The 11,955-nt window shown below is 44.0% G+C and overlaps 1 long non-coding RNA gene across 1 annotated transcript; it reads left to right on the plus strand.

The window, feature by feature from the left end:
* The first annotated feature begins 4,874 nt into the window (after positions 1-4,874).
* Positions 4,875-5,652, plus strand: LOC148801727 (uncharacterized). Its single transcript, XR_016083360.1, has 3 exons — positions 4,875-5,096; positions 5,199-5,437; positions 5,540-5,652. It is a non-coding gene; the product is annotated as an uncharacterized LOC148801727 (long non-coding RNA).
* Positions 5,653-11,955: the final 6,303 nt, after the last annotated feature.

An 11,955-nucleotide genomic window follows, 5' to 3' on the forward strand; every position in this document is an offset into this window, starting at 1 on the left:
AAGATTTAGGAGAAGTAGATACCATCTTGGGAATAAAAGTTAAAAAGCATAGTAGGGGCTATGCATTAAGCCAATCACATTATATTGAGAAAGTACATAAGAAATTTAAGCATTTAGAGTTTAAAGAATATAGCACGCCATATGATTCTAGTATAAAGCTAGTAGAAAATATTGGTAGAGCAATTGCACAGCTTGAGTATGCTAGTGCAATAGGGAGCTTGATGTATGCTATGCTTTGTACCAGACCTGATATTGCATTTGTAGTAAGTAAACTCAGTCGCTTTACAAAGAATCCTGGTGCAGAGCACTGGAAGGCAATTGAGAGAGTTCTTGGGTATCTCAAGAGAACCTTGGAACTTGGCTTGTTTTATTGTGATTATCCAGCTATACTAGAAGGGTACACTGATGCAAGTTGGATTACCGGTAATGGAGATAACAAGTCCACATCTGGATGGATTTTCGTCCTTGGTGGGGGTGCAATCTCTTGGGCATCCAAGAGACAAACTTGTATATCTCACTCGACCATGGAATCCGAATTTATAGCCTTAGCGACTGTTGGAAAAGAGGCTGAATGGATTAGGAATTTATTATTGGATATAAAACTTTGGCCTAGTCCTATGCCTCCAATTTTCATTACTATGAAAGTGAGGCAACTCTTTCAAGGGCCTACAGTGGTACGTATAATGGTAAGTCCAGACATATAAGTCTGAGACATGAATTTGTTAGGCAACTGATTCAAGATGGTATCATCACTATAACCAATGTGAGGTCAAGTAAAAACTTGGCTGATCCTCTTACTAAGGGCTTGACCAGAGAATTGGTAAGAATGACAACCAAAGAGATGGGATTAAAACCCTTTACTTAATCACCTGTAATGGTAACCCAACCTGAACTGGAAAACCATCAGTATTGGGTTTAATGGGTAACAACAAGTTACAGCAATGTGATTGTTAGCACTGACATTGAGAAATTTTCCATCACAACATAAACCGTGTTGTCCGTTATGATGAGAGGTTGAGATAAACTCTTAATGAAGTTCTGAAATGTGTCAAATAACGGAGCACATAGTGGAACTTCACCTATGTGAACATAGAAGTGGTGTCGCTTCTCATTAGGGTTTGGGTTTGCTCTCGGGATTGTTCATGAAACCAGGAAAGAAGCACATGGCCATAACAGTGCTGAGCAAAACTTTAAACTCTTGCAGAAACTGGACATTTTTGTGTGTATAGGTGTCTCCGGTCTGTCTTGAGAGTAATTGGTTTAAGGTCTTACCACCAATAACTATGACAAGGCTCTGAGATAACTATACTAACAAGAGGTTTAAGTTGATAAACACCTTTTGTATGCATAACTGTGTCATAGTAGTTTGGATTGAGAGAGAACTATGTAATTGATCAATCAATGTGGGGGATTGTTGGATTTTAATCTCATAAGAGATTAAATCCAATGGGTTTGATTGGTCAATTACACGAGAAATTTCACCTACACACTTGGTTGAAAAATCAGTTTTTCTCTTATAAAAACCCAGTTTTGAACTTGTCCCACATTGGAAAATTATAAGTTTTGATTTCAGTATTTCAATAGGAGCTGATTTACACTCCTTAGAATTAGTAGAGGAGAGTATGGGGATTCGATACCGCGCAATGCACGCGCACGCGTGTGCGGCGCAATGAGGCGCTTTAGAGGCGCACTTTGCTTGCGATGGACGTCTCTGGTTTTGGTGCGTTGATGACCGTTGATCACCGTTGATGAAATCAACAGTCACGATTCGATCGGGTGTGATCAAGAGGCACAATTCAAAGTTAACAGTCACCAACTGTTAACTACTTTTTAAACAGTCACAATGTTTGGAAGTATGACTGTTCAAGGTGCCTTCTCTAAACCAGCACCTACCTTTTCTTCATACCTCTTCACAAATTATTTAAGGAGCATGAATCAGACTCCAAATCACACAATTTCAAAATTCACACACTCTCTCTCTCAGTCCGGTCTGCTACAGTCTCATAGAAGGTTTCTCTGGAGACTCTTCAACTTTGCTAGTTGTAGGTTCTCGCCCAAGGCTCTGTTGTATCCTGGGAACGAATTTGCCTATAACCCAACAGCAAACTCAGTAAAACTGAGTGGGGGCAAATAACGTTCTAAAGACAGTGTCTTCAGACGTGCCTCAGAGCTTCTCCTCCAAAGTTACAGTGACCCCATTCTTTCCCAACATCCAGTGTATTTAATTTACTGTCTCTCACATTGTGTTGTGTTTCTGGGAATGGATTGTGTGAAGCTTCAGTCGGATTTAATTGTCTACGCCCAGGGTGACACCCATGGTGTATAGGTGTTTTTTACTAATTTGAGCAGTGCTTATTTCGATTTCCTGGTTCGGCTATATTGTTGACTTGGGTGTGGGTATGAGGATGATTAACCTAGGTGCTATTGCTCTTTACTTTCTTTGTGTTTCAGCTTCGTTGTCCGATTTCAGCATAATGATTATGTCGTCGGCCCTTCTCAGGTTGAAATCCCTGTGAGGGAGGGATCGCAATGTGTTATGAGAGGAACTTTCTCCCTGTGCCCGTCGAATCGAGTTTGTTTATGTCCCTCATCAAGTACAGATGTCATTCTATCGGTGCCCTATGATCGATAAAGACTGGCGAGTCCGTCGGGGATGGGCATGTGGTGACCGGTGATAGTGGCCCCTCAATTGTTGCTTTGGAATTATTGCATGTTAGTCACATGTGTGGGGCGAACCCGGTATCCGATACGATCCGGTGGCGGTTACTGACATGTCGCTTTATTTGAATGTGTGCCTTTATTTGAATTGTTGCTTTGGAATTAGTGATGTCCCACCTTTATGGGGGTATTTAAGTAATTGCCTTGGTTACTTTTCCGCTAAGCCTTATTTTGGGTAATGGATAAGCGTCTTTTCGTCTTCGCCAGCGTTGTTTGGTCTACTGCACGTGGGAGCATCGGGCAATCCCTATAAAGCCAGGGAAAGGGACCCGGGTAGTTTTCCTTTCACCGTCAGCTTTTGCTTTCGTCTCCTGTTACGTTCTGTTGTTGTAGTTGCCATATTTGCACATTTTCCGTTCCTACTATGTTTTCCATCCATGGCTCCATGTCGCCGTCAAGTTCTTAGGGTGTCCGAGCAATAGGTGAGAGAGAAGATTGAGAAGAGGGTTGAATGCCCTTTCGTTGATTTTGTTAGGGAGGTCGATATGGCGGAGCTGTTACCGGAGAGTGAGGCCGCTCTGGCCGTCACAGGGGAGTAGGGTTTTTGGCCTTCGGTCCCGGTGTCGAGGGGTGTAGAGGGTATATTCAATCCTATTTGTGGGAATGAATTGTTATGCCTGTGTGGTCAATCCGACCAATCCATGTCTTATAAGTGTTAGGAGTCTAGGACTAACAATTCAACAACTCCCAATAGCTACACGGGTTTAGCTGCAGGATTCTGGCCTGATCTATCTTGTGGATTGTTACACGGGTTTAGCTGGTAGGGAGGGCATGAAGTATGTGGGGCGCCTACGGGAGCACTGGTGTTGCCGCACCCACACATTTGTTGGGGCTTTTGGGGAGTTTACAGTGACCGTTAAGGATGCGACTGCCTTGTTGGCATTGCCCATTGGTGGTGCTCTATCCACTCACCATCTACAACATGTCAAGTCTATTCTGGCAAATTACAGAGAGTTGTGCGATGAGCTTCTCCATGAAGTGGTTGTGTTCAAGGCGCAAGAGGATCGGACCACCTCTCACGAAAAATGTTGTTGGATCACTGATTGGAGTTCTAGTTCGAATCTCGTGGCGGTCGAGATGTAATGGTGAGAGGCAGGACAGTCAGTGCCATCTCGCGGCATTCATTTTGTACGTGGTTTCCCGATCCCTTGGACTACAGACTGTGGACTTCTTTGGTACCGCTTGCTATTCTTGTCGTGTTAGGCCATCAGCTTCCCCTGGCTTCGATGTTCATGAGGTATCTATATGGGCATCTTGACGACACTGTGCAATAGCTGGTGGATCCAAGTTGCAAGTGGCATGTCAACTATATCTGCGCGCCAATCCTATGGATGTACTTGTGCGAGTGGTTTGATCTTGCTGTTACTCCGCGCCGGCTCATGCGCTTCAAGGTCCCTGTAGCGACCTTGCATGGTGATGAATTTGAAGAGAAAATTTTTGAAGTGTGTAGAGGGAAGCAATGGTTGTAGGCCACTCTCCACAAGAGCTTCAAGATGGCTGAAATTGGTGTGTGGTTGGCCTCGTTGGACAGGTTTAAGTGGAGACCTTATTCTCAACTGGTTTGCAATGCCACGTCATTTTGCGTTGGAACGCTTGTCCCTTGCAACGCGGATCAGCACTGTGTTCTAGATGTGGGCCACCCTACAGCAGGTATAGTGCGATTAGTCGCATGGCCTGGGGTATTAGTCTACCTTGATCGCAAGGGTGAGGTGCAACTAGCCGTCTACCGTCTAGATCGGGTGATGTGTCAATTTGGGTATGACGATTTGGGTGGACAATTTCTGTAGACTTCGGCAAAGGATGCTTTTTGGACTTGGCAGCACAACCGTGCCTTTCTAGGTTGCTCACGTTTGCCGGTCGCAGGCTTATTCAGGGCGCCGATATGCAGGGCTCTGCAGCTATCATATCTTTGTGCATTGCTTGCGGACTTCCAGGAGGTGGTCAGGAAGACCTCCAAGCCCCATGATTCCCTAGCACCTCCGGAGGGTCGCACCACCAACCCGGGTGCCATCCCCAACCCTGTCGTGCTATAGTCGTCTAGAAGGGTTGGGGCCAAGCGTAAGAAAGGGCCTTTGGTGATGAAGGAGGGAGAGAGAAGTCGTCCTCCATTTACGAAGAGGGTGAGGTCTGTGTGGGTGCCCTGCCTTCCATATGGGGAGGTGCCAAAGCCTCCAATTATCGCTTCATCGCATGTGTCTGCGGATAGCTAAGGGGCTCCATCAATAGCTTCTATGGGAGGAATTGCCCCAATCGAGAAGCAAGGAGAATTTGCGATTTCGGTGCCCTCTTCTGTGGGGGCTATCATTCGGTTCTCGAGCGGGCGAATGAAGAGGAAGGCCCTTCCTCGCTCGAAATGCTGTCTCGAAGATGATGGCTCGGTAAGCCTCTTGGTAGTCATGCTTTGTTTTCTTTCTAGGTTATGTTAAAACACAATTTTTCTAATTTTATTTATCTACTTCGCTTTTGCAATCTATGGGAAGTGGTGGCGAGCAAGCTGTTAGTGAAGCTCTTGTGGTTTCTCGAGAGCAGACGATGGAGGTCCCGGTGGGTTCGTCTGCTGGGTTAAGTTTGGTAAGTATATAAACCTATGTCATTATCTTGAATTTCTTGTATGTTGTGGGAACTGACCGTGGAGCAGTCTTTTATCCTAAAGCGAGTTGATCATGATGAGGTTCATCCCAGCCAAGGTGTCTTCGGGGGCGATGAGTTTGGTCATGAGGTAAGTCGTGGTTGTTTTTCGTTTTCTCTCTCTCTCTCTCTCTCTTTTTAGGATTTGGCATGTGAATGTTAAATTGATTGGTTATGTCTAACTTTATTATAGGCTTCATTTTCCGAGTGTGCTGGACATGCCCTTCTTCAGGCGTTTAGTGGAAGAATTGAGGGTGATATAGCCCCCCAGGGTTGAATCTGTGGGTGCAAGGAGCATTGAGGGTGGCGACAACACTTGCGATCCTATTGTTCGGGGGATGCGCCAGGCCGAGTAGCTGGTGGTCGGTTTGGATGTGGCGATGCATTGCGATGAGGTTGTTGTTGTTGCCGATGGTGTTAATGTCTCTGAGGATGTCGGGGTGAGGGAGAATACTGAGCCTCGGTCCCCTGTTGAGCAAGGCGGCATGTCTTGGGGTGATTCTCCTCAACCAAAGGCTTTTGGTGACTCGGAACGTTATTCAGGAAGAGGTGACATAGAAACAGAGTTCACTCTTCCTTCCGAGGAATTGTCCTACGAAGAAGAGTTGCTTCAAATACAGTAGGAATTGTTGGGCTATTGCGATAATCACAACATCCTGCTTTTGCACTTCCCGGTGGTGGATCCAGTGTTGGTCTAGGGTAAGGGTGTGAAGTATAGCATCTCCAACGCAATTGCCTCTTTCGCGTCTCGTGCCATTTAGGCGGAGTGGTTACCTGAAGGGAGGTTGCACTCGGAGATCGTGGGCCCCGCTCTAAATACGGTGACTACTTTGATGAGTCATTTAATGGCCCAACCTTTAGAGGAGCTATCGTGGTTTGATTTCGCCTGCTAGTTGGAGGCTTGCCGAGCTTTTTCGTCGATGGGTTTCCTTATAGAGCAAATCGAGAGGCGTGTTGTGGTATTGGCACATGCCCTTTGGGAGGCTGGTCGAGGCATACCTGAAAGAATGGTAGGATCCATCGAATGGACGCCATAAAGGTTGTGGAATGGGTGGGCGAATTTCAAAAATTTTCCTACCTTCTCTCAACTGAGAATCGTATTCCCTAAATTTAGAATACAATATTCAAGTATCCTACTTGAACCATAATCGAACCAGATCTGAACCAAAAAGAAAAATGGTGGATTATACCTGATCCAGAGAAGTTGAATCTCCCAAAGTTGGCGTTCACACCCAAAGAAGACACCAAGTTCCGCTCCTGCTGAAGATGACACAGCTGTATGTGGAACGGAACCAGAAGAGTGCGACTACACACTGTATCCTTCTCAAGAACCCTCTGGAAACTCTGAGCACCAAATATTTTTCAGTCTTTTTTGCAAGACTGATGTCAAGAAACAATTTCTTGATCTCTTTCTTCTTCAAAAATCGAATCTTGTAAGGAAGAATGGCGGCGGCTGAAGGAGAACTCCTGGGACGAAGAGGGCTGAATTGCTGCTCTTCTCTCAGGAGTCTGTATGAGATTTGATCTCAATTCATAGGATGTATTCTTGCAAAACCCCTGTTCGAAATTTGATATTTTTCTCTTAGGGTTTCTCCTCTTTTTTTCTTGATTAAGAAACCTCCTAATTAGGAGTTATCCCAATCCAAATCAGTATTTGGATAGGGGATGATCTTAATCCTATCTGCATCTTAAGTTAGCTTACTCCTAATCTTATTAGGAGTTTACCAGATTCAAATCTAATTTGAATTTTGTCTCCCAGAGTGGATAAGGTTGAAGGCCCAATCCTTTTGCTAACATTAATCTCAAATTCGCCCCATAGATGGGTGATCATATCAGCCCAGCTCGAAATGGACTTTTGGCCCATTAAATATTCAGTGCTTAATTAGTTTCCAATGTACTGCCCAATTGGGCTTTTTTCTATGGCGTGGGACCCAAGCATTGATCTACACACCAACAACATGGGTTCGGCCCAGCCTTTATTACAAGGCCCAGCCGAATTCACTAAAAAAGCTCAATGAACCCCTGAGCCCATCACATGGACCCTATGGGCCCAACACTTACATTAAGTGATCCCTGGGCCAAGCCATCTTATAAAAACCCAGGGACTGTGGACAAGTGCAAGATTAGCCCATCAAGTACTATCCTAAGTGGTCTTACACTTAACCTCTCAGCCCTTAATGATCAAGCATTGCCCGACAAGAGAGGACCTCTCCCTCGGCTGCAAGGAACAGTGCCGCACTCTCTACTCACATGGATCCCGAGAATTAAAACCATTTGCAAATATTTTGAAACCGTACATATATATATCATATATAAATTTTGCAAAACAAAATTCCAACGATTGAAATCAACTGCCGACAGTTTGGTTTCCATCAGAGAGAGTGCATTCCCGATCATTACCTTTGTCCGACAAAGGGGCTGATCCTGTCACTATGATCACCCACTCAGATGAATTCTCAGACTGTCCCAACATACCCAGGTTTGATCCCCGCTAAGGATCTCACTGATTGGCATATCAAAGACAGCCCGATCCGACACCTAGTGAAGTGTCATAATCGAGTCTAGGGGTCAGGTGTAACTTTCCAGTTTTTCCCATCTGTCTCCAAGGTCCAGGGCAATACTGGAAATCTGGTCCGGTTCATGGATTCAAGTAATCCCATACTGCATGTGCCTTGGGTCTTACCCTAGTGGCCGAGACAGGCCATCCCAACACTTGGTGGCAGACCAGTATCAGCCTTGGCAGGATAAATCTCCCCAGACTTATCCAATGGATGTTAATATTTAAAACTAACACGAGCCTCTATAAGTGTCCAGTTTTAGGGTCTTACACAGAATTATTATAGATAATTAATCTTCCAATCCTGCATCTCATCTGCAAAACTGTACCTAAATGAAGAGTTTGGCTTTTATTATAGGCATTGAATTCATTAAAATCCATGCATGACTCAGAGAAAAACCAGTTGTTCATCATCCAAGCCTTATCCCAACTTGTAACAATCCCTGCATAAGCTGACACATTGCTTTATCAATTGTGCTTACACATGAATTATTTCTGATTCATAATGTGACAACTGATTGTGTGATTCTTATCTTGCCACGTTGCATTTGAAACATGTCATTTTTTGCATCCAAACATGTTATAAATTCCAATTGATCACCATTTTTTATTCATCATTATTTGCTCAATTATAACAAAGCACTTTGATGCATCTTAACCCAACTAAGAGAGTGATTGGTGAGTGTGACCCATGAATGGTTCGAATGGTTCATTACTTTTGTTGTTTGGGTTGGGTTGATGCATGATTTTTTACCAAGTCAACAGATTTTTACAATCTACTAGGTTTTGGGGAAAATTAACCCACCATTGCCTCTGGATGATGGGTCAATTGGTCCAACCATTCAGGTCGACGATAAGTTGCTAGTATTGGTCTAGAAAAGTAAAAACTATTGTTTTGATGAAAACCCATCAAACAAAAACTTGAGCCATCGAATCATGCAACCTGTTTTACAGACAATATAAGCTTGTAGCTTTCAAAAACATTGATAAAACAATTCAGAGAGTCGTTTGTGCAGTAATTAATCTATCTCTCTCGGTGTTTTTGTGTATTGTATTTATAACTTTGAACTGTACATGATAATGATATTGTTATAGGGATTTGAAATTTGAATATAAGGTGGTATAAATTATTTATGGTAATGTGAGTTGGTCATGCCCTTAGCTTCAAATCGATTTGATGTACTTTGATATTTAGTGTAAATAAATGAAGTGCATAATCAAACATGCACTTTATTTATTTACACTAAATATCAAAGTACATCAAATCGGTTTGAAGCTAAGGGCATACAAAACTGTCTAACAGCTCCCACTTGCACTTAGGTCCAATCTGGTACAAGCCGGAGTCCCATACTTTCCATGTGTTTCTCAAACACCTTCTGTGTCAATGGCTTAGTCAATGGGTCTGCCACATTATCTACTGATGCTACATTCTGAATTAGGACGTCCCCTCTACCAACGATCTCCCGCAATACATGGTACTTCCTCTCGATGTGCTTTGACTTTGAGTGGGCCCGAGGCTCTTTAGCCTAGGTGATTGCTCCATTGTTGTCACACAATAACAAGATGGGTGATGTGCTAGATGGAATCACTCCCAATTCGTGTATGAATTTCTTCATCCACACGGCTTCCTTGTCAGCTTTACTTGCGGCAATGTACTCGGCCTCGGTTGTGGAATCTGCAGTGGACCCCTGTTTGCTGTTTTTCTAGCAAACAACACACGATCCTATCGTGAAAACATACCCAGATGTAGATTTTCTATCATCTGGATCCAACTGGAAATCGGCATCGGTATACCCTAGAACTTGTAGTAAACTACCATCGAATACCAGACAAAATTCTTTTGTCCTTCGAAGGTATTTAAGTATGTTTCTTCACAGCAGTTCAATGCTCCTGCCCTGGGTTGGCTTGGAATCTGCTTACCACACTCACTGCCTGAGCAATGTCCGGGCGAGTGCACAGCATGGCATACATGATGCTCCCTACAGCTGAGGCATAGGGAACGTCTCTCATGCCCTCAATCTCCTCAGAAGTCTTGGGAGACATCTTCTTGGAGAAAGTAACTCCGTGCCTGAAAGGAACGTTTCCTTTCTTGGAGTTTTCCATGTTGTATCTTTTAACAATTTTGTCAATGTAAGCAGCCTGGGATAATCCAATTATCCAGTTCGATATATCTCTATAGAGTTGAAGACCTAGTATGTATGAAGCTTCTCCAAGATCTTTCATGGAGAACTACTGTGATAGCCATACCTTGACCGAAGTCAACATTCCTACATCATTCCCAATGAGTAGGATATCGTCCACGTACAACACTAAAAAGGTGATCTTATCCCCAGTGGACTTCCTGTAAATACAGGGTTCATCCGGATTCTGCTCAAAGTCAAATGTTTTGATGGCAGAATCAAAACGGATGTTCCAACTCCTAGAAACCTGCTTAAGTCCATATATGGATCTATTAAGTTTACATACCATGTGTTCCTAACCAGTAGCTATGAAGCCTTACGGCTGCTGCATGCAGATATCTTCACTAAGGTCTCCATTCAGGAATGCGGTTTTGACATCCATCTGCCAAATCTCGTAGTCATGGTATGCTGCTACAGCTAGCAGGATCCTAATGGATTTAAGCATGGCCACGGGCGAAAAGGTTTCCTCATAATCGATGCCTTCTTTCTGAGTATACCCTTTCGCCACCAGACGAGCTTTGTAGGTCTCAATCCTGCCATCGGGGCCCTTCTTCCTCTTGTAGATCCATTTGCAACCAAATTGCTTTTACCCCGGAGGGCGGATCTACTAGAGTCCAGACTCCATTGGTCTCCATCGAGTCCATTTCAGCTCTCATGGCCTCCACCCACTTCTGGGAATCTATGTCTAACATAGCTTCTGCATAAGTTATGAGATCCTCCTCACTAGTCAAGGCTTCCACCAGGTAACTATCCTGGTCATAACTATATCGAACTGGTGGCTTGGATACCCGAGTGGATTTTCTAGGTTGGTCACTACCTGGAACCTATGGGACATCTCCCACTGCTCTTGAGCGCTCCTCATCAAGAACTATTTCCTGACGATGGGTGTCCAGGATGTATTCGGTTTCTAAGAATTGGACGTTTCAACTGCTCACTTGGGTCATAGAATAGATAACCCACCGAATCTTTTGGGTAGCCTATAAATAGGCAACGACTGGTTTTGGATTCCAACTTGTCCGCACTTGTTCTTTTAACGTGTGTAGGACAACCCCAAATCTTCAAGTGTCTTACACTTGGCTTCCTTATGGTCCATAGTTTATATGGAGTTTTTGGAACCGATTTGGTTGGAACCCGATTCAGTACGTATATAGCAATCTCTAATGCGTATCCCCAAAAGGAGGTGGGTAATTCTGAGCGTACGAGAAGTGACCGGACCATGTCCAATAAGGTCCTATTCCTCCTCTCTGAAACACCGTTGAGTTGAGGTATAGCAGGAGGAGCTAGTTGTGACACTATCCTGCTGACCTTTAAGTAGTCACAATTCGTCAGAGAGATACTCGCCACCTCGATCCGATCGAAGGGCCTTGATTTCTCTCCCTAACTATTTCTCAACTTCCTGTCTGAACTCTTTGAACTTTTCAAAGGATTCAGACTTGTGTCCCATTATGTACACGTAACCATATCGTGAAAAATCATCTGTAAAAGTGATGAATTACACGTGTTGATTCCGTGTCCTAACACTCAGGGGACCACATACATCAGTATGTATCAGGTCAAGTGTGCCTGCAGATCTTTCAGGCTTACCGTCAAGTGGCCGCTTAGTCATCTTACCTTGGAGGCAAGGCTCACAAGTGGGAAGATTTTCTACGGTTAGAAAATTCAAAGGACCATCTTTTACTAGCCTTGTGATTCGGTCAACCCCGATATGGCCAAGTCGGTAATGCCAGAGGCACGTGGGATTTACTGTATCACGATTCCTTTTCTTGGGATTTTCGACTGACGTAGTTTCGGTTAAGTTAGTTTCCAGAGAAGGATGTAGAACATAGAGGTTGTTCTCCAGTTCCCCGCATGCAATGAATTTGTTATTCCATT

Source organism: Nelumbo nucifera, chromosome 3 (genome assembly GCF_055504915.1).
Source record: "Nelumbo nucifera cultivar China Antique chromosome 3, China Antique-T2T, whole genome shotgun sequence".
Classification (NCBI taxonomy): domain Eukaryota; kingdom Viridiplantae; phylum Streptophyta; class Magnoliopsida; order Proteales; family Nelumbonaceae; genus Nelumbo; species Nelumbo nucifera.